The sequence below is a fragment of the Myxine glutinosa genome, chromosome 2 (assembly GCF_964187855.1).
Source record: "Myxine glutinosa chromosome 2, kmMyxGlut1.1, whole genome shotgun sequence".
Lineage (NCBI taxonomy): Eukaryota > Metazoa > Chordata > Myxini > Myxiniformes > Myxinidae > Myxine > Myxine glutinosa.
In genome coordinates, this window is record NC_136262.1 from 77,021,579 (window position 1) to 77,048,185 (window position 26,607).

Below are 26,607 nucleotides of genomic sequence, written 5' to 3' on the forward strand. Positions count from 1 at the left end.
CTGTTAAAGACCCAAAATACTCTAAAGACCCAAAAACCCCAAAGGCCCCAAGATTCTTAAAGACCCAAAAGACTCAAAATACCATGAAGACTCTAAAGACCCTGAAAACCCATACACTCAGAAGGCTCAAAATACCCCCAAAGACCCTTAAATACCCCGAAGACCCAAAAAGACCCTCAAGACTGTTAAACACCCTGAAGACCCCAAGGACTCAAATGGCCCAGAGGACTTAAAAGACTGACAAGTCCCTGAAAACCGAAAATACCCCAAACACACCAAGACCCTTAAAGATCCAAAAGACTGCAAAAACCCAAAAGACCCTGAAGATCCAAAATTCCCCAAAGACCCATAAAGACTATAAATACACAAAAGACCCCAAGACCCTTAAATACCCAAATTACTCCCAAAGACCTGTAAATATCCCGAAGAGCGAAAAAATCGAAAAGAGCCAAAATATCCCAAAGACCCAAAAGACCCAAACGACCCCAAAGACCCTTAAAAACCCTTAAAGACCCAGGAGACCCTTTAGATCAATTAGACCCAAATATCCTGAAGACCCCCAAGACCCTTAAGACCACTTTTACCTTTCGCCGTAGGATGCATGGCCCCCAAAGGCATTCTATGGAACATCGGGTCCATTGGACTCCAGTCATGCACCCTAGGGTTAAGACCCTTTCTATACTTTAGACACCTTTAGATCCCTTCACCCTTCCAAACTTTTATACCCTTTAAACCTTTACACCCCTTATGTACCTTTGAACCCTTAGAGCTTAGACCTTAACATCATTCAGACCCTTTACTCCCTTCAGACCGATTAGACAGCTTGGACCCTTGACCATTTCGAGCTTTACACTACTTGGACCGTTTTTGATTACAAATAAATAATATCACTAATATTACAAATACATTTGTACAAAAAGAAATATTTGTAGTGTGATTGCTGTAAATCATGACAGCACAGCAACACCAGTTCAGTCACGTCATTATCCTCAGTTTAAACAATCTCGTGCCTCTGCGGCGACAACGTGTGGTGAGGCGGGCGTAGCTACCTGTTCCACGCTAATATATATATATATATATATATATATATATATATATATATATATATATATATATATATATATACATATATACATATATACATATATACATATATATATATATATATACATATATACATATATACATATATACATATATATATATATATATATATACATATATACATATATATATATATATATATATATATATATATATATATATATATATATATATATATATATATATTAACAGACAGACAGGTAAACATTGGCATGAAGAAGCAAATCGATCTTTACACTATTTCAAAATACTACTATATTTGAAAAAAGAAAAAACGTTGCTATGTTTGTGGACTACTGGTTCTTCATATAAATTATGAACGCCCCTTTGAGTGTATGCATGTTTTTCACTGTGGGACATGGCTGTGCACATGCAGAGCAGTTCCGGCTCCGCCTGATGATGTGACAATAAGTACTCAATCACAGCACGGTTTGCACGTGGAAACAAGGCTGCGTTTACGATACCCTGCTTCCTAGGCTTTCATAAGGCTCAAACAACACGCTCATGCACACCCCAATGCTACAAAACACTCCCTTGAACTGTCAGATCCTTCCTCGGATGACTTCTGAACTTTTCCTCGAAAAATCCGCCACATTTTATCAGGAGACCACGAGTGCCTTATTAGTCTTTACAGCGATTCCAGACATTTCCTCTCCTTTGTATTTGTTATTGTTCATGAAATCCCGGGTAACACATGTCAGCTGTTCCATCCCCTGTGTATATGCAACTCGCATTTCGTCCTTTTCTTCTCCCTACATCGATGTCCTCCCGTTACAGATAGCTGTCCACCCCCCAATATATCCCACTGATATTCCATCCCTTCATTGCCTGTTACATGCGAATCCCCACCACCATATTGGAAATGATCTGCTCCTCCTCCCTCTCTACCCGCTCCTCTCCCTCTGTACCCGCTCCTCTCCCTCTCACCCACCAAGGCCGATCACCAGTTCCCTTGCCAAGCACCTATCCCACAATGCACACAAAGCACGTCCTTCTGGGCCTGCCATGTAATCAGTGTCAAGACCACGCTCTGCGCCAACAGGCTGGCCGCTCTGCGCTCAGCTCGGGCAATGAGCTGGCTGTCAGGCCAAGCAATGGAGTAAACATGCCTTCTCGCATCACCGCCCTACACGGAGAATTGCTCCCTCGTGTCGGGCCCAACTTTCTCCGCTCGCATCTGACACATTGGATAATAGGTTGAACCGATTTTTTTCCTCTCTCTCTCTTTCTCTCCATCCCTGCAACAAGATGCTCCCATCAAAGTGATCTATTTCGTTACGTTAAGACTTTAGTAGGTATGTACAGCTATGGTGCAAGTATTCCTTTTTGGGTGGCATCTAATGATATCATCAAGATAGCCTGACTGGTCTACTTCCGATTCATCTAATTTCATTGAATTTCACCACAAATGTTCAATTGTAACTGTGTGTGTGTGTGTGTGTGTGTGTGTGTGTGTGTGTGTGTGTGTGTGTGTGTGTGTGTGTGTGTGTGTGTGTGTGTGTGTGTGTGAAACAGAGATGGCTGTCCATTCGTCCGTTTCCTGTTGCACTGATTGGCTGTGTGTGAGGTGACGTGCAATGTGATTGGCTCCTGGAAAGATCGAATAAATGTATCGTGTAGGCCTATTTAAAGCTGATATTCGGAATCTGACTCTTATTTCACGATCGGAACTCATGACCTGAACAAAATTAGGACAAAGCCTTTTTCAATTAAATAATAGGCACCGTGGATGTGAGGTAAAATGGCTCCAAGATTCATTTTTTTCACTCTTTTAAAGGTAATTCTTGTATGTTTTTTTTCACTCTTTTATAGGTAATTCTTGTATGTTTTTTTTCACTCTTTTATAGGTAATTCTTGTATGTTTTTTTTCACTCTTTTATAGGTAATTCTTGTATGTTTTTTTTCACTCTTTTATAGGTAATTCTTGTATGTTTTTTTTCACTCTTTTATAGGTAATTCTTGTATGTTTTTTTTCACTCTTTTATAGGTAATTCTTGTATGTTTTTTTTCACTCTTTTATAGGTAATTCTTGTATGTTTTTTTTCACTCTTTTATAGGTAATTCTTGTATGTTTTTTTTCACTCTTTTATAGGTAATTCTTGTATGTCTGATGTTAATTTACACCGTCCAGGGTGGACGACCCCAGCTGACATGATGACCTCTGAGGTACGCACACTCTCCTCTAGGCTGTCTAGCCTGGGTTTGAATCCCGACCCAGCTATAAACTATCATCGCGGTGTTTCACAGGCAGGTGAACCATCAATGTGTGTCCCGGCCCTCCGATGAATGTTAAACTAGGCGCCCGTCTTCCGACATTCGTTGATGGACGTTGAAGATCCCCACGGTGTCCTTATCTAAGAAGGGGCGAGTTATCGCCGGCACCCTGAACCAATTCCTGCCCGAACTCCTGCTGGGAAGGCAATGGCAAACCACCCAGTATAACCCTTGCTCTGGAAGCTACTTTGGCGACACAAACACTCTAACGAATATGGTACATGATTACATCAGATATAAAATAAAAGTAGGAGAGGGGAGGGAGTGGGAGTGGGATGTGAGGGGAGGGAGAGGAGTGGGGGAGAGAGTGGGGGAGACGGGGAGAGAGTGAGGGAGAGAGTGGGGGAGACAGGGGAGTGGGGGAGACAATGGAGTGGGGAATATAGTGGGGGAGACAGGGGAGTGGGGGAAATAGGGGAGGTGGGGGAGACAGGGGAGTGGGGGAGACAGGGGAGTGGGGAGACAGGGGAGTGGGGGAGACAGGGGAGTGGGGGAGACAGGGCAGTGGGGGAGATAGTGGGGGAGATAGGGGAGTGGGGGAGAGAGTGGAGGAGATAGGAGAGTGGGGAAGAGATTGGGGGAGACAGGGGAGTGGGGGAGAGAGTGGGGGAGAGAGTGGGGGAGACAGGGGAGTGGGGGAGAGAGGGGAGTGGGCGAGAGAGCGGGGCAGACAGGGGAGTGGGCGAGAGAGCGGGGGATACAGGTGAGTGGGGAAGAGAGTGGGGGGGGGGGAGAGTGGGGGAGGGAGGAGGGAGAGGGGAAGTAGAGAGGTGAAGGGGCTACTTTTGCTAGCTTTTGCCATCACTTGGAGACGGGTACTCTTCCTTGTTCTGTATAAACAACACATCCATGGTCTAGCTTGTTTTACGCTGGTTTAGCAACCACTTCATTTGTTCAATCATCCTCATTGTTGAAACCGATTTGCAATTGAAATCCAAATTCTTACCATACAAAGCTCATTGTAAAGTTATTACTGAAAGTGAATCTTAGTTTAAAAAAATTAATTCCTTTGAACAGAAGAATAATGGGAAAATCGAGACTCCACATTAAGAGGCAGATGTCCAAACAAATACCGAATCTTGTAGGGAACTTCATTCCTGAATATTCCAATATTTTTCCACGTGCGCATGTCCTAGGAATTATGGAGCTGACTTGTAAAATCCCTAAATGACTTCATTCCTGGGATTTGAGGATGGCTGGTCACTCAGAGCAGGTTTTGCTCGAACAAAACAGGTGCATTGTCGGCCGACATATTACACAGGCATGCACCGGCAACTTAACCATAACCGTGTCCTTATTGGTCGAAATGACATCGCAATGTACACGGGATTGCAAATGAGGGGAAGGGGAAGAAGGAAAACAAAACAGGGGGAAAAAAAAAATCGAGGGAAAGTTTGCCAACGCTTTTCATTTATACTGCAGTTGTCACGTCTGTACATGAGCTCCGGCTTTTTGCACACTTTGAAATGATAATGGTGTCTGCAAAACGAGCAGTTAAAAGAAACGTTAGTTTCCAGCTGCCTGTCATCTTAGCTCTGATGGGCGCTTTCATGTGATTTTGTGAATAATTCAAGGAAGTGACAGCGCTGCATGAGCTGCAGTGAATATGCTGCCCCAAAGAAGTAAATTATTAAAAGGTGTGTGGGGGGACGAGGGGGTGTCATTTCCTGTATTGTGAAACTGGTTAAATCAATCGATAGATGATGGCAGACCCATCATAAACAGAATATTACAGTATTGCTGGAGGTTCCGGGTCTTTGGATGCACTGCGATTGCCTCAAGGCCCACCATCAAGATGGCCACCGCCATGAACCCCACAGCTCGGTCGAGAATGAATTTCAAATTTAACCAGGGCCTCGGAGTTCATACTCACCTCTTCATCGAAGGACGCTGTGGGATGTTTAACGTCCACCGGAAATCAATGCAAGCAGATGAATGCCTCGTGTGATGTCGGATCTGCAGGATGGTGCACCTTTTGATGTAATGTCATTCCTGCCAAACACTAATCAGACGGTTTGTAGTGAGGTTGGGATGCAAACCCAGACTGGACATCTCAAAGACATCTTATCAGACTGAAATGGGAGATGCCACATCATGCATTGCACTTGTATAATGTCGGCCTCCATAAGGTGTCCAATGCAGGAAGAAGAACAACAAGGCATATGTCATGAAGCATTCAAAGTCGTACCAAAATTCACCCCCGTGACATGTAAAGTGGTACACATATTAATGCTGTGATCAGGGGAGTGGGGGAGAGAGTGGAGTGGGAGAGACAGGGGAGTGGGGAGAGAGTGGGAGAGACAGGGGAGTGGGGGAGAGAGTGGGAGAGACAGTGGAGTGGGGGAGAGAGTGGAGGAGACAGGAGAGTGGGGGGGACAGGGGAGTGGGGGAGAGACAGGGGAGTGGGGGAGAGAGGGGAGTGGGGGAGACAGGGGAGTGGGCGAGAGAGTGGGGGAGAGAGTGGGGGAGACAGGGGAGTGGAGGAGAGAGGGGAGTGGGGCAGAGAGTGGGGGAGACAGGGGAGTGGGGAGAGAGAGCGGGAGACACAGCCCCCAAAGCATGTCGAAGACATTTCTAGATTTTCCACATACCCGGATGATATTTGCGAAAAATTACTCGAAATGGGCACAATTATTGGGGAAATAAATGCAGTGGGGTGATGGAATAGAATGGAGGAAGAAGAATAGGAGACCCAAAGATCATCGGAAAGTTCAAGATAAAGAGCCCTCTTAGTTTGTGTTGTGGTGTTGGAGCCTCAACTGAAAAAATATTATTCAAAATTAAGGTCATTTTTACCTGTGTTTAACATGAACCATACCAGCAACTTTTTATGCCTAACCACCGAAGGTGACCGGATGCGTTATGTTTTCAGGTTGTCTGTCCGTCCTTCCATCTGTCCGTACGTACGAGCTAAACCTTGTTTTCCTCGGCAACCACATGGATGATTGAGACGAAACTTTCAGGGTAGGAGTGACACCCGTGCAGAATTTTTTATGATAAGTGTAACGTCATAGGTCACGTGGTAAGGCAGCCATCTTGGATTAAATGTAAATAATTAAAAAATTATTTCTCGGAAACCGCTGAATGGAAAAATTTGGAACTTGGCACATTGACAAGAACTCCTAATGGGGAACAAAAGCATGATAATGATGACATCATAGGTGAAGTGGTATACCAGCCAAAAATGTTTTAATCGAATTCCTTATCCTAAAAATCTGAAATTGCATGCACATGATCGATGACTGATGTGTATTGAAATATTTAATTTATGACATCATAGGTCACATGGTTTGGCAGCCATATTGGATTTAACCTAAACCCTTAAAAAAAATAACTTCTCCCAAACCACCAAATTGATCGACTCAAAACTTTACATGTCATTGACTTGGCATGGTGATTAAAAGTTGATCACGAAAATAGGCAGCCATATTGGATTGAAGGAAAATATTAAATAATTATATTTCTTAAACCGCTTACCCTATCGATGCTAAATTTTACAAATATCATCTAACACCATCGTTGCATATCGTTTGAAAATGACGAGGCCGTAGGTCACGTGGTTTGGCAGCCATCTTGAATAGAAAAACGAACCTTATTCCATCAACACAAAACTTCACAAATGTGATCCCCAACACATACATATGCAGAATGTACATTTTTAAAAGATCATATATCATGTGGTGTGAAGTCCATATTAGCTTGAACGCCAATATTTTTTAAAATCCCTTCTCTGAAACCGCTTCACCGATCGATGTGAAACATGTCATGGCTGGTGAAAATATGATACTTGAAAACAGCTGAAGGGATTTAAATCAAACTTGTATATTTTTTGGACAGTGAACGAGAGCATCTACCCATTGTGGGACTATGCGGAGGCATATTGGTGACACAGTCAGATTGCTCTCGTTTTTTTTATGGCGTAGCGCGTGGGGAATGCTGTCTAGAACAGAGTTTGTTCATCCAGTGTATGTATGTATTTCCCTCATAGACATCCACCAGTCAGAGCTGAGGATCTGGTCACATGACCGAGAGACAGCATTTAGTAACCATTACAGTTGCATATTTTACGAAAAGGAAAATATAGTATAATAACCTTATGCGGAACGTTTTGGGGTCCCAGTGGGTGTTGTAAGGTCGGTATGAGGTTTCAGAAATTCCTCAATACAATTATGCTTTTGAAATACGATCGACACGGATCTTGCTCCCGAATCCGGAAGTGAACAGATGACGATGGTTCGCTTGTTTGTTAATAACTAAATACAATCGTGATTTAAAATGATATTTTTATGTATTAATACCATAATATTAATTTGTGATGGGAATGATGAATGATGCTGTTTGGAATGAAAATATAGAGAAATTGAGTTTAAAGCAGAATGAGGAAATGACGGAAGTGTTTCCATCCGTGACATTCACGGATTCCACAGTTGCAGTTTTTCCATTAACTGGATATAGCAACATTCAGAATAGCTACGTTTTTTGTCCAAGTCATTCACGAACCGGCTGTCAATGCCTGACGTTCAACTTAAGGTGGCCCAGGAATGTGGAATTTATTGATTCATGGTTTAGCATTCACCTTTTTTCTTTTTACCCAGGTCATTCACGAACCAGCTGTCCGTGCATGGTCAAAAAAATAATACTTAACATTATTTGTTAACTGTTAAACGCAGGTCATACTATCCTCTTCAACTAAAGTATCAAACAAGCTTGGCTACACCGTTGTTAGACTATCGGTCTTGTTTATCTCAGTAAGAATAAAAAACACTTTTGTCACTTCCCCATAATAATCCATCCTGAGATATTTATAGCCAACAACAATGTATTGAGAGGGTGATACTCTCCCTGCACCTTCTCCAAGATCACATTTACATCTGGTTTGTCAAATTGGGTTAACTGGTCTCTTTAACCAAAATGGAAACCCTGAAGGCCAGCTAATGTGCAGGTTAAGTTTTCTTTAGCAATGTGCTGTAAAATGTTTCCACAAGAAAATGATCTGAAGGCAAATTTTTCAGCATGCTGTTACTAATAGTCTGAACCAATGCCTCGTGGGTAGAAAAATCAATACACGAAGGCTCTTTGGGGGCTGTGTTTGCCAGATCAGGCCTCCCGCATTCTTAGCAAGAGACATGAATAATCTACCACTTCAGGCCTCTGTACAAGCATACCTCAGGGACAACGATTCCATGTGTTTTTAAATAAACTACAGGTTACAAACAAATTCTCGAGTCTAATGGGAGCAAAGTAAGGCAGAAAGAACATCCTGTCGGCATGGAGGTATCCGGGTTTCCAAAAAGCAAGATGTCCTCCAGCAATTTACCGCAAAATCGGATTAGCGGATCCTCATGGCCGCCTTATAGGAATTTGCTCTCTTTTTTTGCCCGAGACCGGTCGCTAGCCCGTCTTCTGTGCCCCCATGGATGCCGACGTCACAGGTAAGGCATGTTTTGGTTAATTGCCAGTGGGACAACTTGCTTGCACCGAAGCATAAGAGCTGTGGGAGGGAAAGATGGAAGGAGGCATTTGCAGCAGTAGGGGGTGCGCGGGCAGGGGCCTGCTTCATAAGCGTGAAGGTTCATGATGGCTGTTCAATGAAGTGTGCCTTAGTTTCATCGCTTGTTCGACGTGACCGGAATCGCAAAAATAAGCCTCTTTTTTTTCTTTATTTATTTGATGGATTCCCCAAATCTCTTTTCCATGATTGTGTTTTGTATTATTGTTATTAAGGTGTATAAAATACAGACGTTCCATACAGTTACAGTTATGTTGGAGTTGAATGCAACATTTTAAGGCGAAGTAATTATTTCAATTTCACTGCAATCATGGTTTAATTTAGAAGACCAATTCCAACTGCGGAGGAATATAAAGTATTCGTGTATTTACAATAAGAGCAAACGTATTTTTAAAAGTGTAACGCACAGTGACAGTAATACACCTTGTGTGTGTATATATATATATATATATATATATATATATATATATATATATATATATATATATATATATATATATATATATATATAATAACTCTGTAAGTAATAACAATGTCTTTAATTGCATATCTGATACGATTTAGTTTCCCAGTGTGAAAACACAAAACCGTGAAAACACAAAACCGTGAAAACACAAAACCGTGATAATCCATCCGCCATTTTTTTCTTTCTTTGTAATTAGAGCGATATTTTTTTCTATTGCAGACAACGAGGTAAAACCTCTCACAGTAAAGTGCTTACCATAGCATTTTTTTTTCCCTTAAGAACTTGTTTCCCCAATTTTTTTTTTCCAAGGGCAAGCGGCTTTCACAATTCTCCCCCGAGGCCTAGTTTTGGTGAAAAAGGGCCTTTCGTGCTGCAGCCTTTCCTCCAGTTCCATGAGCAATCCCCTCCATGGTCACAGGCCTCCCGTCAATGTTTCCCAAGCCAGCTGTGTCCCTGAGTAGGGGCGTGGGGGGCGGAGGAGGGGGGGGAGGGTTAGAAGGGACAAAATCTGGGCATCGAGGTTCACGTGACCCTCACAATGGCCTCCTCTGTGATGAAACGCTTGGTCACATCACTGGAGCGGGACCACGGTGCCCCGCGAGATGCACATAAATCTCACCGCAGGCTCCTCGCCATTAATGGAGGCCTGAGTGACAAGTGCTAAATTGCCGCTCATCAGCACACTACAGACCTTGGGCTTCTGAGGCAGTGGCGACGCTCTGGTCTAATGATCTCCACGACGGGAGGCAGCGACAGCCGAGAGGCGTGGGAGGGGGGTGGCACCACAAAGCGGCTGCAAATGCTGCCTAATCAAACCGATGCCATCAGGCTCCCAGCATGACAACCACACACTTACGCCAAAGTGCTGACCCCACTGGAAAACTTCAGTAAGTAGCCCCAGAGCTCATTAAGGCAGAGATCATGTGGACTTTTGTGGGCTTCAAAGTCAAGAACCAGATAGAAAAATAAGTTGGGAAGAAGACTGAAAAGAGTACAACGAGGAATTAAAATCAGAGAGGTATAAAAAGTTTCAATCAAAACAGAAACTAGATTGACCATTAAAATATAAGACTTTACAGCAAATTATGGGTTCAGAAAAGAGGCCGCATGTTAATAGAAGCATCAACATGATGAAGGGTCCACGAATTAATCTTAACATATATATATATTTTTTTCTCAGTCCTTTTACAAAATGGTTCACACTAATGAAAGGTTTCATTTATATTAACTACAACATTCGCGTACAGTACTTACATGTGTGGTTCTGCATTTTGTTCACACGGGGGGGGGGGGGGGGGGGGACTTATGTCTTTGAACATTTACCTTCATCATTTTCAAAAAATAACAAATAACTTTTCATTCGTATCTTTTTTACTTCACAGACAATCATGCAGTCACAAATTCATAATGAAAAGATCGATGTAAAAGTACTGCTTTTCTGTTCATGTTAAAACTGTGTGCAGACTGCAAAAAGTTTGGAAGGGTTGCGACAAAGCATTACATTCAACAACAACAATAAATTATACAAACACACTGGTACAATTAGAGCATCCGTTCTGAGTGTGAGAGTTCGGTGGTTCGAAACCCGACCGAGTCATACCAAAAACTTCAAAAATGGTACGTGCTGCTTTGTTTCTTGATGTTCCGCACTTAAAAAGGATAGAGCATGGACAAACAACCTTAGGTTGGTAATAATAGCGCAGCCTTTCATCGGCCTCATTGCCTCCTCCTGCATGCAAGTTCCTTGTAATGGAATATATCTACATGATACGCTACTCAGTCTGTTTGCCTGTTTGTCCCTCCGTCACATATTATGAGATGAGGGAATCTTGCAACATTGCAGCAGCTTCCTGAGCAAGGGTTATACTAGATGGTTTGCCATTGCCTTCCCAGGAGTAGTTCGGGTAGGAATTTGTAATTTGTTCAGGGTGCCGCCAATAGGTTGCCTACTCTTCACGAAGGACACCATAGGATCTTTAACATCCATCAACTGATGTCTGAAGATGGGACGCCAAGGGACGCCACACATTGATGATTCACCATGCCTGTGAAGCGGCGGAATGATATTTTATAGTTGGGTCAGGATTCAAACCCAGGCTAAACAGCTTTGAGGCGAGAGAGGGTACCTCGAGGTCATGATGTCATCCGAGGTTGTATCTTAACGACAGTTATCTTAATGATATATCTTAATGTCTTCAGTAAGGATTATACACACAAAGTTATGGATTATGTTCGATGAATTATTTGCAGTGGGAAATGGGAACGGGTCGAAATGGGATACTAAACATGAACGGGTCAAAACGTTTGGTGGAATTTCTTTGGTGTGCTTCAGGCGTAAATGTGAAATGCACAAACCTACGGTGTATAAGCACACAATTACTTCAGAAACAATAATAATAATAATAATAATAATAATAATAATAATAATAACATGGGTGATGTATAAGCGCAGCCTCATTCACTTCTGAAATTTTTTTTTTTAACTAGAACGACTGTCTTCCAGCCTATACGATCATTTGATTGATATGCCTCTGCCAACATTATTACATTATCATACGTATTTGTACCAACTTTGATTTAAATACATTCAGCTGTTCTCAAGTATCACATTTTTACCTGACATGACTTCTGACATCACCAAAATCACAAAATCACCTCACTCCTCGCCTTTGATACCAAAAGATAATCAGTTCATCTTTGAATCATAATATATAATTATACCAAGTTTGGTGAAAATCCCATGACTAGTTCACAAGTTAGCTCTGACATTTGTCAGGTAATGGTAACAGTCTGACATTTGACATTTGACCTCTCGACCTTGACTTTGTTCACATTTTCTTTTGTTACAGCCTGAATTTTAAATGGATTACAGAGATTTTTCGTCACTGATCGACACACATCACCCTTTTAATGTCAAAGTGGAATTTAAAAATGTTTTTTTTTTTAACAAAATAATTTAAAATGAAATACGGAAAAAGTACCAAATTATATATACAAGCATGACTTGATGTGATCCCGCGTGTCTCACCACACGTCATTTCAGAGGGGAAGGCATCTTTGACCATGTCTGCTTTCTCAGGGAGTGAGGAATGGTGGGAATAGTGGGTGGGGGTTAGTGGTGGTGATAGTGGATTGGGGATCGTGGGGGGAAGTGGGGGAATGGTGGAGGGGGGATGGGCTGGATGGTGATGGGGGGATGGTGGGGAAGAGCGGCCAAAATTGGGTCTTCAGGGACTTTTGGGTCTTCAGGGACTCTTTAGGTCTTTGTGGTCTTTTGGGCCTTTGGGGTATTTTGGATCTTCGGGGTCTTTTGGGTTTTTGGGGGTATTTTGGGTCTTCGGGGTAGGTAAGGGTCTTCGGGGTCTTCTGGGTATTTTGGGTCTTTAAAGGTCTTTTCAGTATTTGTGGTATTTTGGGTCTTCAGCATCTTTAAGGGTCTTTTCGGTATTTTGAGCCTTTGGGGTCTTCAGGGTCTTCAGTGTCTTTAAGGGTCTTTAAGGGTCTTTAGGGTGTTTAGGATCTTCAGGATGTTTGTGTCTTCAGGGCCATTTGGGTCTTCAGGGTCTTTTGGATCCTCTGGGACTTTAAGGGTATTTTGGGTTTTCGGGGTATTTTGGGTCTTCAAAGTCTTTAAGGGTCTTTGTGGTCTTCATGATGTCTTGGGTCTTTGGGGTGTTTTTGCCTTTGGGGTCTTTTGGGTCTTTAGGGTGTTTTGGAGCTTTGGTGTGTTTGGGGTCTTCATGGTGTTTTGGGTCTTTGGAGTGTGTTGGGTCTTTGGGGTCTTTTGGGTCTTTGGGGTCTTTTGGGTCTTCAGGGTGTTTTGGGTCTTCGTGGTCTTTTGGGTCTTTTGGATCCTCAGGGCCTTTAAGGGTATTTTTGGTCTTTGGGGTTTTTGGGGTCTTTGGGGTATTTTGGGTGTTTTGGGTCTTCAGGGGTTTTGGTGGTCTTAAGGGTTTTGGGGGACTTAAAGGGTCGTCAACGGTCTGAGGGGTCTCAGCAGTCTAAATGTAATTAACAGTTCACGGACTGTGTTTTGGGTATAGCAGAGCAGTTAAGAGGAAGCATCGTTCATTTTTTTCAGGAAAGCACCAAATTTGGCACAGATGTAGTATGGACCTATACAATTGTTTTCCTGAGGGGCGCCCAAAAATTCAGAACCCCTGGTGGCCGCCATATTGAATTTCAACATGACCACCCTCTGTGACCTATTTCCCTCAATAACTTCTATACTATGAGTGGACTTGGTCTTGTATTGTGGTCTTGGCAATAGCACACTACTTTACCTACCAGTCACACAGTGTGGAGGAACTCTGGATTGCCATTGGCACTGGTAAAAGCTACCGCTACCTTGCCACCATAAAATTGCCACCAGCCTTGGCCGCAGGAAGTCCGAGTCTTTGCCATTATTTCATGCCTTCACTGGCTGCGGCACAGTGTCATTTTTTGCCCAAATTGGGAAAAAGACAGCCGTGAAGGCTTGGGAGGCATACCCCAGCATCACGCAGACCTTTCATGCTCTCGCTTATAGGCCATCTGTGGACGCTATTACTATGGAACTACAGAGCATAGAAAGATATGTTGCCATCCTCTATGACCAGACTACCGAGATAAAGACAGTGAATGACATGCGCCGACACTTGTTCACGAAGAAGGCAACAACAATTGATCACATTCCCCCAACAGCAGACGCCTTCGAACAACACCTAAAACGTGCATGTTTTCAGGATGGACACGTATGGAGTCAGGCACTTGTGCCCTACCCAGAACTTCCATCACCAGCTGATTGGGGCTGAATGAAAACAGGGACTTCTTGGACACCAATTTGGACCACAATACCACTGATACAGGAGGCATGTTCAGAGCTTTCAAGCTGCCATTGTAAGTCGGCCTGTAAAGGCAACTGTAAATGCTCCAGGGCAAATCTGCCCTGCACATCACTGTGTGACTGCGATGGACAGTGCTTGTAGTACTACGTGTCTGTGCGAGAGCCTCCACCTTTCAAGTGCCCACAATATTTTAAGTTAAAACTGCAACTGTGTGTAACTGTGATTAATGAATACCATTCCATTGTTATCAGAGACCAATAAAACAATGTGTATCACTTGGAATTGAAATTTTACCTAAAATACTATGAGAGATTCAAGGAAAATGGAAACACCATGGCGGCCATCTTGAAATTAAAGATGATGGATGCCAATCTTTATGCAATTGATCCCATTGGATTCAGAGACCATGAAAACATGGGGTAAGACACTGGAACTGTGGTGTTATCGCTCATAGTATAGAAGTTATTGAGGGAAATAGGTCACAGAGGGCGGTCATGTTGAAATTCAATATGGCGGCCACCAGGGGTTCTGAATTTTTGGGCGCCCCTCAGGAAAACAATTGTATAGGTCCATATAGTCCTTGAGCCAGACCAAAAGTAATGCTCCGGCGGGGGGAGTAATTCTCATTATGATTTTCCATTAGACCAATGTCTCAAGTGTCAGAAAAGGTGTGATGGACATCTGAGAACGGTAGCTTAGTGCCCGGATGGACGCCATCTTTGAAACCACCCAGCTCGAAAATGCCCATTTGGTGGGGTACATTGTTGCATGTGTATCTGGACTTCTATACTAGCTATCGATGTGCGGTTGACGACTAAATATACGTCCGATGTGTACCGTCTAAATAAAAAATAATATGAAGCATTTTGTTTTAGATTAATTATTATAAAAATCAATTATCGAAAAAAAATCATATATTTTTCAATATTTTATTATTAGACTTGTACTTTTTTTAGTGAAACAACACTGGTATGATTTTCCAAATTATGCATTGTGCTACACCGTTTATCTGTCTATAAAAATAACTCAAAAACTAAAACATATCATCCACCACGAGTTTACAACAAATAAATGTAAAGAGGCATAAAATGACTTAGGCCGCCGCTGGCATTATCTATTCTGACGATAACGCAAGTTAGGAATGTTGTACGGAGAGGATTTTAACACCATACGATATCTAATAAGCAGGCGGAAATTGTTACATAGGAAATCTGCACTTTGGTGGCCATCTTGGATTTCAAAATGGCCGCCAATTATATTAATTATTCATTACTAGAGTTTGGAAAGACGTATGGAGCTGATTTTAACACCATACGATGTATATTCCTAATAAGCAAGCGGAGGTATCATTGAACATGTCATGTTTTAGTCAAATAACACCGGTATGATCTTCCAAATTATACATTTTGCTAAACGGTTTATCTGTCTATAAAGATTTTCAGGCAATTTGGCCTGCATTATAATAGAGAACAACATATGCTATACAATATACAGTGCACACAAAGTTAATCATCAGAGTCGCCATCAGAGTCATTGGCATCCTGAGCCACGATAGCATCATCCTGCACCATGTTGGAGCATCCCTGCAGCTTACACACAACAGTGCACTTCAACCCATTCAGTATGCAGGAGCAATCTGACGGTCGACACGTCCTTCTGCATGTGCATGAGATGAGATTCAAGACGACATCTGGAGCTGGTAGACCCGCCATCCATCGGATTGTGAGCGAACCGCCATCATCGAGTTCCCAACCATGTCCTGCTGATGGTGTTGGGACGTCTGGTAGGTTTTCAAGGCTGCGTCGCCAGATAGCCGCCTGATAGTTGGCCCTAAGCGTATGCTGCATCAAGGAGTCTTCACAAGGCGGCAATTGTCCAGATTCGATCTGGCCCTTCTTTGCACAGAACATGTGATAACGGAGCGAATTAACACCGACGATCTTCGTGTTCTTGGCGTACAGCTGACACGTGAAGGCCTGAATGCTATTGAAGACGTCTGTTGGTACATTCCACGAAGATCCCAGATCTGTGAATGCTTGAAGATACAGCTCATTCGCTTGCACAAGCTTCAAAGCCTTTATCTTTCCTTGGCTAGCCAGAGCACTCACAGTGTCACACCCGCTCCATGCATGAAGCCCTGGCAATGCACTGCAAACTCCAGACCCCAATACCGCAGCCAACTTTCCAACGTCGATCATTCTGACTCGAACCTTTGTTCCTCGTCTGATGAAGAGCTGACTATCGATGGTTCTGCTGAGATGAAGACTGATGATCAGAACGTCGGTGTCATCTGCCACTAAGATGATCGTCTTGTAGTGGGTAGCGGCGTGCTTTGCGTGGAGAAACATACGCGTGTCTGCTTCCTCGTGGCTACATTCGAGTGCTTGCACCAACTTCCACCTATCGCGGGTCAGTACCAGACATTTTTCACCACATGTGGTGACATACAGTGTTCTGTTGCCTAGCTTTTCGCGATTTGTTTCATGTTTCCACGACTCCGCCAGAAACACAACCAGTTTCTCCTTTGTCTGGCTGCAAGCAAGGAGACGCCGCCAGTTCATGATTTTGTGTGCGGGTCTGATCTCGCTGAAACTGATGCCTTCATTTGAACCGCGGTTCACACGCTCAGCTGCTTTGATGGATTCTTCTGTGTATGTGTCAAAGACAACATCGATGCGCTCACTGCCTTGACCAGCGTGAAGCGCTGCAGCAAGGATGCGGTCAGATAGTTCTTCGAACGTGTCGTTCTCGCCATGCATCTTTTGTATGAGAGCCATCGCATCAATTATTGTTGCACTTCGCTTGTCAACGTTCTCGGCTGGTTCCACAAGACCTTCCATGTGTTTCGCAAGTGCAGCTTTGTTCGTTTTTTTCATTGACCCATCAACGTTTGCCAAAGACCATGGTAACGGCCCTAGTGGGTGACAAAGGACAAGTTGCATGTCGAGGTTCCTTGTCTTGGCGATGAGTATCATGGTGGCAAACAGTTGTCTGTCAGCTCTCAGGACGATCTCCTTGTTTGTGCCCTTCACAACTTTCTGCTTGATCTTACCAAAGGTCTTCAAGTTTAGCTTGTTCAATGTGTCATGAAAGCCTGTTCCCTCTTCAAGACGTTTCTGGAAGCTTTGATACGCCGCTTCCCCCTTTTGCAGGGTGTTGAGTAGGTCATTAGAAACGTCCTCCCTCGCAGCCGCTCCGGTAGATATACTGAGAAGACATGACGGATCATCGGCGAATGGATTGGTCCAGTCATTTTCCAGTAGATCACAGATAGCTGTGACGCCAGACTCATCACGTTTGATGCGAGAAGTAGACAAGTCAGGGTGCTTGGCGTGAGATGTGTCGCTGCCATTCACAAGGATAGTTTCTCGTAGTTGCCTCAGTGCAGTAGCCCGATTTTCTGCAGTTAGATAGTATCGTGACACAGCCCCTTGTCGAAGACTAAAACCTCGTGTTCCTCCAGCTGTTTGCGTATCTTTGTTTACTGTTTCTTCTGTTGTCTGATCAACAGCGATTCTGGCAAATGGATTCCCTGGTCTAAGCTGTACGGAGAAGTAGCCTTGATTGAAATGCCTGTACAACTCGGGGCATGTTTCGTGGAGTTGCGTCATCTGTGCATAGTACACTGGTAGATATCTAGCATAGTTCACCTTGTTCATTGCGAAACACCAAGGGATCACTCTTCTGACACAAGCCAAGTGAAGCATCCAGTCGCCTTCTCTATCCGCACGAATCAACCCCAGCAGGGTCTCTACCATATCAATATACATCATCCAGAAGCGAGCCAGGTCTCCATGTTTGGTTCGCAGAAAATGTAGGTATTTCGCGAACATGTCAAAGCTCTGTACACATGAATCATCATCGAGAGCAGCAGCGAGAGTCTCGTGGCAAACATCCTCCTTGATGCTGCGAATTTTGAGGTCAGTGCTTCGAATCTGGGGTTCCTTGTCAGGATGATTGCTTTCTATCCACACCTGGAAGCCCTTCCAAATGATGCGCATTAGTGCCTCGTACATCAACTTGTGGAGTCGCACAGCACGGTTGTATTGCTTGCCTTCCAGAACCCTGTTGATGGAACCTTCAGCGATTACTCCTGACTCAACAGCTACATCCCGAAGGCCTGCAGCTCCAAACATTTTCCCAATGCTCGACATGAAGTTACAGATGGTATGGAAGTTCCCCATCATGAGCACGATTCTTCCATATCGATCGACATCTTTCCATGCTATTTCGGTCGCCTTAGCAAATAGTGCCTGGTCTAGCACCACCGGTATACGCTCAAGCTGAAGTGATGACTTGATGTTCAGAGCTTCTCTGAGGATTTCTTGCACTGTTGCCATATCTGTGGCAGGCGCGTTTATAGTCGGCAGGTAGCCAACTACATCTTCCGTCACCTGAACACGATCTCTAGTCATGATGTTGAAACCAGTCCACAAACTGATTGTCTGGTCGCATGGTTCCAGCATGCGAGTCATAATCCATACGTGATTTCTTCGCCCGTTTCGCCTCGACACCGGCCATCTCAGCTGAAAGAACAAAAAGACTGACGTTAGATTACTCCGATATCCGAAAAGCTCGCCAGCTTACATAGACATACTCATCCAAGTCAGTGAACATGTTAGATGGCGCCACAATACAACTCTATAATAGAGTTGTATGTGGCGCCATCTAACATGTTCACTTTTAGTTCTTAAGCCACCCCCCCCCCCCCCCCCCCCTCAGAAATTAATCAGGTCACCGCAACAAATCTCAGACTGAGATATAGAATATAGAATATAGATATAGAATAGACTGACGTCACTTTCGGCACTGGGTTCTGTGGGTTGATTATCGGCGGGAAATTCCAACTGACATAGTTTCGGTTTGTGGAAAGTGCATGCCTTTTCATATATTTTTTGTGTACACTCGTGGTGGATGATATGTTTTAGTTTTTGAGTTATTTTTATAGACAGATAAACGGTGTAGCACAATGCATAATTTGGAAAATCATACCAGTGTTGTTTCACTAAAAAAAGTACAAGTCTAATAATAAAATATTGAAAAATATATGATTTTTTTTCGATAATTGATTTTTATAATAATTAATCTAAAACAAAATGCTTCATATTATTTTTTATTTAGACGGTACACATCGGACGTATATTTAGTCGTCAACCGCACATCGATAGCTAGTATAGAAGTCCAGATACACATGCAACAATGTACCCCACCAAATGGGCATTTTCGAGCTGGGTGGTTTCAAAGATGGCGTCCATCCGGGCACTAAGCTACCGTTCTCAGATGTCCATCACACCTTTTCTGACACTTGAGACATTGGTCTAATGGAAAATCATAATGAGAATTACTCCCCCTGCCGGAGCATTCACTTCAAAATATGGCCGGTTGGCTCAAGGACTAATACTACATGTGCCAAATTTGGTGCTTTCCTGAAAAAATGAATGATACGCCCTATTTTTCGGTCTTAACTGCCTAAGTAGTATGAATTGTATTTGAAGAAGAAGGAAGAAGGGTCACATTCATGCATAAAAACATATAAACAAAGATTTTGGTCGCATATAAACAAACATACATAACCATATACGTTTGCTCTATTATAATTATATATATATATATATATATATATATATATATATATATATTATATACAGTATGTTGCTCCAAAAATCATATTTAAAGCACAAACTGTTTTTGCGCAACTCCATTTTTTTATACTTTTGTCATTAAATTAATTGTAATCGCTTCACATAGCTGTCTTATTCTTAATGATCCTAAAAATTATTCTCATGAGATCTGATGGTGTCATATTTGTACAAGATCTCAGGAGAAATGGTGACATTTTTACAAAGGTATTTTCCTTATCATCGAATATATTTATCCCTGTTGGGTGGAGGTTGTGATTGTGGTGGTAATGGGGTCGGTTGGGTGGAGGTTAAACCTCATATAAATTTAATGAAGGGAAGCCAAATAAGCAAACTTGACAACAAAAAGGAGATATGTATACCCAATCTAAAAGGTAGGGAGGATCAAAATAAAGGGGATGGCAAAAGTGAGGGTAGAATCGTGGAAGATGATATGAATGGGTATCAGGAAGAAAGTTCCACAAGTGAAGAAGAGCAGGGGGATGAATGGAGTTAACTATCAAGTTTAGATTTGGGGTGAGCAAAATGGAAAGTCATTCTGGTGATCTGGGAGGAGACAAGGGTTGGTGAGACGCCAGGTGAAGCTGGAGCTAAAGCACATTCAGCAAAACCTTGAACCTGTCTTCAGTAAGCTAAAGCATTTACGGAGACTCAATCTCCTGTTGCAACATACCAATGACACAAGGGGCTTTACACTTGATAGTCTAAACGAGGGAAAGATTGGGAGCAGCAGAACCAGTATACACGAGGGAGCAATATTCCACAGCATGTCAGATAAAGCCTTGTACTTGTACACCATTTTAAGCTGAGCAAAACAAAAGAAAGATTTGAACCTGCAGATAATTCTGTAACCAGCTTCTGTAACCTGTAACCAGCTTTGAAATATGATCTACACCTGAGAGGCAGGGGTTCGAATCTCGGCCTAACTATAAACTTGTCATCCTCGTGTCTCGCAGGCAGGGCGAGTCATCAACGTGTGTGCCATCCCTTGAATGGAGGTTAAACTGGGCGCCCTGCCCACTAGCATTAATTGGTGGACCTTAAGTATCCCATGGTGTTCTTCATGAAGAGTAGGTGAGCTGTCGGTGGCACCTTGGCCAAATTCAAAATTCCTACTCTGACCTACAGGAGGAACTGCATCACTCCCTGCAATAACGTAACCAGCAGCCACAGGCTGTACATGAAATGAAAGAGGTTTTAGTTGAGAGTGAGGCCAAGAAGTTCTATCCACCATTCCTCTCCCAAAGGAAGACCAAAGAAATATATTGTGAGATTTGCCAGCCAGTCCTTCTGGAAGGACAAAGTGAAAGATTGGGTCTTTTTCTCATTAAAAGATGAATTCCAGGTAAGTGACCAGTTGCTTATTTTCTAAAGATCTGCCCAGGGGGTCCTGCCACAGTATATCTGGTGGAAAGGTGATGAACCTCCAGATAATTCTGATTGTAGGGATCTTGCACAGATTGGAGTCATTTTTTCCAGGGGTCAATGGATTGTTCAGTGACGAAGAGTGGATATGGATGTATATTAACAAAAGGATTGGTCCAAGAACTCCACCTTGAAAGATACTGATGTCTCAAAGCAATGCAGAAGAGAGAACTCCATTCAAAGCAATCCGCTGCTTGCGATGTTTGCGGACCAGTTGAATTGTCCAAACTGTTGAAAAAGATTTATGCAGACAAATTCAGTGAACGTTTCTGAATAAGCAGTCAGTATATTAAAAACAAGGATTTGTCAATGTTGTGAATTGATATTTTGTGTCACGTGCTGGCCACATGTCAGGGGCGAATTGGGCTGACTGAACGTCGGGAGAATTCCCGGTGGGCTGGTGGGTCTGTAGGAGCTACAAAAGCAGGATCCAATGTGTAATGAAAGGGGATATACTAAAGAAGAAGAACCACTGTGACGTGGAGAGGGAAGCTATAATAAAGAAGATCTCTACAATCGAAAAACTTGATGGTCATCTATCGGTTGTATTTACACCCAGTAAATTACAAATGTTTTAAAACAAGTAAAGTTGCACAACTATTTCCTTGAGCTGACTGGCTGTTGGCACAATTAAAAATTATCCAAGTAAGCTTGATTGTAAATATTTAATTGTAAAAATTGAGTGTAAATATTTACTTTAATCTGAAGGGTAAAGACAAAATAAGTGCAAAAGAGTTTTTCAGCATAATAGACAGTGATAGGACCAGGGCCCATAGCCTGAGAGTACAGAAGGGGAGAGTTAGGGCAGAAATAAGGTCGGGGTCTGAACAGTCAAAGAGTAGTTGATGTATGGAATTGTCTCCTTGGAAAGGTAGGGGCAGCAGAAAGAACAGATAGTTTGAAATTGAAATTAGATAGGTATACCTATAAGCATTGGAGATGAAGGGACACAGGGATACTGGCACGACTTGAAGGTAACCTGCGGGCGGATGGGTGATAGTATAGGCCTACATGTGTAGTGATTGTGATGTCTGTGGGAGAGTTTCATTCGGAATGTCTGTGGGAGGGTCTACCTCGTTCACCCCCACCCCCTTCCTTCTGACACCCACTCCCTCAAAAAATATAGTTGTACTAATAACGTGCGGTGACCAATAGTGTGTGTGGTGAAGGACGATGGTGCCGGTTGGGTGGGCAAGGTTGCCTCTTCCTTTGCTTACAGCATCTCCTTTTATGGATGATGCATGAAATGTTTTGTGATGTATGAAAACTCTGTACTTAGTATTCCCACCAGACCTAAACTCGTCATCTGCATGGACTTATGCAAAGGCATGCGAGCACTGCCAAACTTACAAAGAAAAAGGAGGATATTAAAAAAAAAGAAAAAGACACTTTTCTAAATCAAATGGTGTCCTGTATTGAAAAAAAAAGATCAACCGGAGTGAAAAAAACGGTCTCAAAGGAGACATATACATACAACCAAGACACAAACGAAAAGACACTTCAATTTGATAGGAATAAGCAGATTTTTTACACATAGCCCATTTATTTTGACTAGATGATGTAGTATCCCCGAGTAACTTCGGCAATAATTAGTGATGTGGATAAGTGTGAGCAAACCGAGTTTGACAAATGATTTATGAGGCCTTGAGTCACTAGAGGACTAGTACTTTACAAAACAAATGTAAGGCATCCAGTTCATACAAAAATTTGAATGGTTGCCCTTTAAAGATCCTTAACACAATTTGGGGTTGTTTGGAAAAAATATACTACAATACCCACACATGCTAATGGATTGGGCTTTAATAAATTGAAATATCAGGTTTCTCAGACACCAACAGCCAAACAAATGTGAAAATTAGATTGATCATCTGATGTGACATGATTTTGGAGACGATAAAACTGTGGGAGCACCACATTTACAAAGTAGTTGAAGGAAATGTGACGAAAATCAAAAGCAAAACTCCAAACAGATGCAACAAGAACGGCGGCACTCGGTATAGCGCATTCTTCCGCCAGGCTGAACAGTTTACGTTTTGTATGCCACTGATAGGCCGGATCTGCATCCGGACCTGAACCAACATCTAATTGACTTGTTATTGTCACCTACACAACTCATCCACCACGTTTTGTCATAATCCGTCCACAACGTTTTCAAATACCATTCTAATACCGTTTTGGCCCCATCACTCAATGTTTGGAAATTAGATAGTTATACCTACTGGCATTAATCAAGAATAGCTGAAATTTTTAAATAGTATTTAGATCCAGATCTTCATCAACATCTAAATAATTAATCCTTCTCACACACCAAACCTGTCCATCAAATTCAAGATAATTAATCCACAACTTTTTTTAAAAATATCCTACTACAAAGTTGTGCCTTGAAGGTCCTGCAAAGTTGTGTTGAGTGCATTCATCCCACACTATTAGTTAATTCACAATCAACCAGGACTTGTGCAAGGGCAGGCCCTTTGAAATGTTGCAAACAGGGACTCTTGTCGGGATAGATCCAATGGAAGCTTGAATGTGGGATGGGCAGTTCTTCCTCCAGTAAACAGAGTGGCTACAATCCCTGATGATGCCACAGCAAGAGCAATTTTTTTTCCCTCTGACGAACCTTAGCTAGGAGCAAGTAGAGAACAAGTGTCTTTCCAGTGCCGTCATTTGCATCAAGGAAAAATATGCCTTCATTTTTAGACTGTGTCTTCCAATATTTTGGTGTAGGCTTCTCTCTGTTCATCCATCATCCTCGGCTCATTTTCCTCAATAAAGTGAAAATGTTCTAAAATACCATGGCAAAGTTCACGTAGGATTTGTTGGGCAAGGGCATGCTGGTTGTCCCTGAAAGGTATTGTTAGCCCCACAGCCTTGAGGTGTTTCCCACCAATGGAGACAAGATTGTTTTCAATGAGGATGAGGACCTGCTTAAAGATAATATCAGAAAAGTTCCCCTTGAGATTGTGTTTTTCTCTCTGAGCTCTGTGGTGGATGTCCTCACTCATGCCATCCTTGGATTTCTACCAGAATGCCATGGGGTTGGATGGGCTGAAATCTTGAAGAATGATGCAGAAGAACAATCAATCTCAGTTGAGAGGAGGATGACTAACTGTAGCCACTGTCATGGCTTCATCGAGGTGTTGATCATCTTCAAGGATGGCACCAAGATCGCAAGCTTCCCTTTATGTTTGACAAACAAATCCTTCAACTGCTCTGAGGTCTTCGAATGATTTAGGCCCTTTGACAACATGGAGAAACATTCACAGAAAGCAGCACTCCTGGTTGTTGGGATGAACTGGGTAGAATAGACTCTTCCTAAGGCATTAGATTCACCATCACCAGCACATTGTTTCCATTTGTTTTGAGCAGTTCAGGTGTAGTTTGTTGGAACTTCATGATAGAGCAAGTTGGCAGTAATTTGGCACAATTGAAGAAATGCTATAAGGATTGTTTTTTGGGAGCCAGGGCCTGCTCTTGAGCGACCAGTGGCATGCACAAGGGTCATTGTTCCATTTGAGCTTTAATTCTCCAACGCTTGAGTTTCCTAGCTGGTCAAAGGATCAAGGAGATAGTTCTGTGTTTGTGCAGATTCACACGTAGGAACCCAAACCAAGTATCCTATGTTCAACAGGACTCGTTCACAAGTAGCCTCATGCAATAACAATCCTTCAGCACATGCAACTTATGCACCCTTAGGTTTTTTTAGAGGAGGCAGGAGGCATTCTGAGCAAATTGAAAACAGTCTTTCCAAGACACCAGTGTTCGGATTATGCAAAAATACACCGATTACATTCTTTACCAATCCATTACAATGCCAGACCTGTCAGAAAATGAGAGGAATCTAATTATTGGATGCCTTCAAGGATGGCCTTCCATTATCCATGTTTCAAGGCTCTTTAACATGAGGAGACGACCTGTTTTATGATCTCAGAGATGTTATAAAGTTACTGGATCAACACATTTGCCAAGAAATGGATGTTCCAGGATAACGACTCATGCTCAGAACAGAACCATTTATGTAATCGGTCTCAAACTGCCCAGAGTATTACAATCACGTGACCTGGACCTCACAGGATAAGTGTAAACATTATCTTGAGGCATCTCCATGATGCAGGGATCCTTGCTCATCGTCCTCTTCAGCATCCTAAGATTTGTACCGTGACACATCCAAGCATGCTTGCAGTGGTCGGTCAGATCAGAATGTCCGATGGACACTGAGACAATACGCAAGTGTTATGTTCAGTAAGGAATGCAAGTTGCTCTTTGAGAGGCATGATGTCCATGCATGGGTCTACAGAAGATGCAAATGTTGGATGTGGATGTGTAATGGATGGGGGATGTAATTGCTGAAACCTTTCGCACTAACTTGATCCAGATCCTTGCGAATCAGACATCAGATCGATACATTGAGATCTTACATGTGTTGTCTACACTTCAACAATAACGTTCTTGTCAATGCCAACGTTAATTTCATGACACCCGAACTGCCGTCTCACCAGATTTAAATCAAATTTAACATTTCTACGATATCATTGATCATCACGTCCAAACCTTTCCAAGACAGCCACCGACTCTCAATGAGCTGGAACATGAAATTATTCGGTCATGGAATGCTATTCCCCAGGCTCAGATTTGAGTGCTCATATGGTCAATGCGACGACAGTCGAATGCAGTGATTGATGCCAGAGGTAGACAATGCCCTGTATTGAAATTGTTATTTCCACATTGAATCAGCATGGCAAGGGGAGAGAACAGAATAACCTGGAAAGGAAAGGATGTGATTGGGGAGGGTTAATGGTGTTGGAAAATACCATGAGTATGGATGGGGAATGATCAGGAGGAAGTGAGCAGCCATACTGAATAGGAATGAGATTGAACAGTCAGACTGAGGAATTTGATTCCAGTCTGTCTGGAATACATGCAAATACTAAACAGGATGAAACTGTGAGTAGACTGGATTACAAGATCATCAGGGTTTGCACAACAAGGCAGATGAAATCATTGGGTGACACAGCAGTTTGCACACCTGTTTGTTGTACAGTGTTCACAAGTTCTCAATTACATAAATTAGAAACATTAGAGGCCATTGTTTGAGATATTGCATGTCATAGGTAAACAGAGAAGTTTGATATGGCACACAAAATACCTTTTGTTTACAGTCATCTATGGCTCATGTAGGTGCTTGGACAATGTACATAGAACATTTTTTTAATGTTAAGTTAGTATCACAAAAGCCATTCAAAAGATACTACAAATAGGGTATGTGTTGGCACCATAGAAGTGTGGTTGGTCACTCGTTATACACTTACATGCTATATTCAATTAATTTAATCAATCTTAGCATTGTTGTTTCAGTCTAATCCAGAA

The 26,607-nt window shown here is 42.5% G+C and overlaps 1 long non-coding RNA gene across 8 annotated transcripts in view; it reads right to left on the minus strand.

The window, feature by feature from the left end:
- LOC137422607 (uncharacterized) overlaps positions 1-26,607 on the minus strand; it is a 180,731-nt gene that overhangs the window by 110,415 nt on the left and 43,709 nt on the right. For 5 of the 8 annotated variants that reach the window (XR_010983535.2, XR_010983532.2, XR_010983534.2 and 2 more), the window contains exons 3-4: positions 9,609-9,806; positions 5,252-5,380 (exon numbers count right to left, since the gene is read on the minus strand). This is a non-coding gene — a long non-coding RNA (uncharacterized LOC137422607). The remainder of the gene's footprint in view (positions 1-5,251; positions 5,381-9,608; positions 9,807-26,607) is intronic. The other 3 variants (XR_010983537.2, XR_010983533.2, XR_010983531.2) reach the window with 1 other exon arrangement.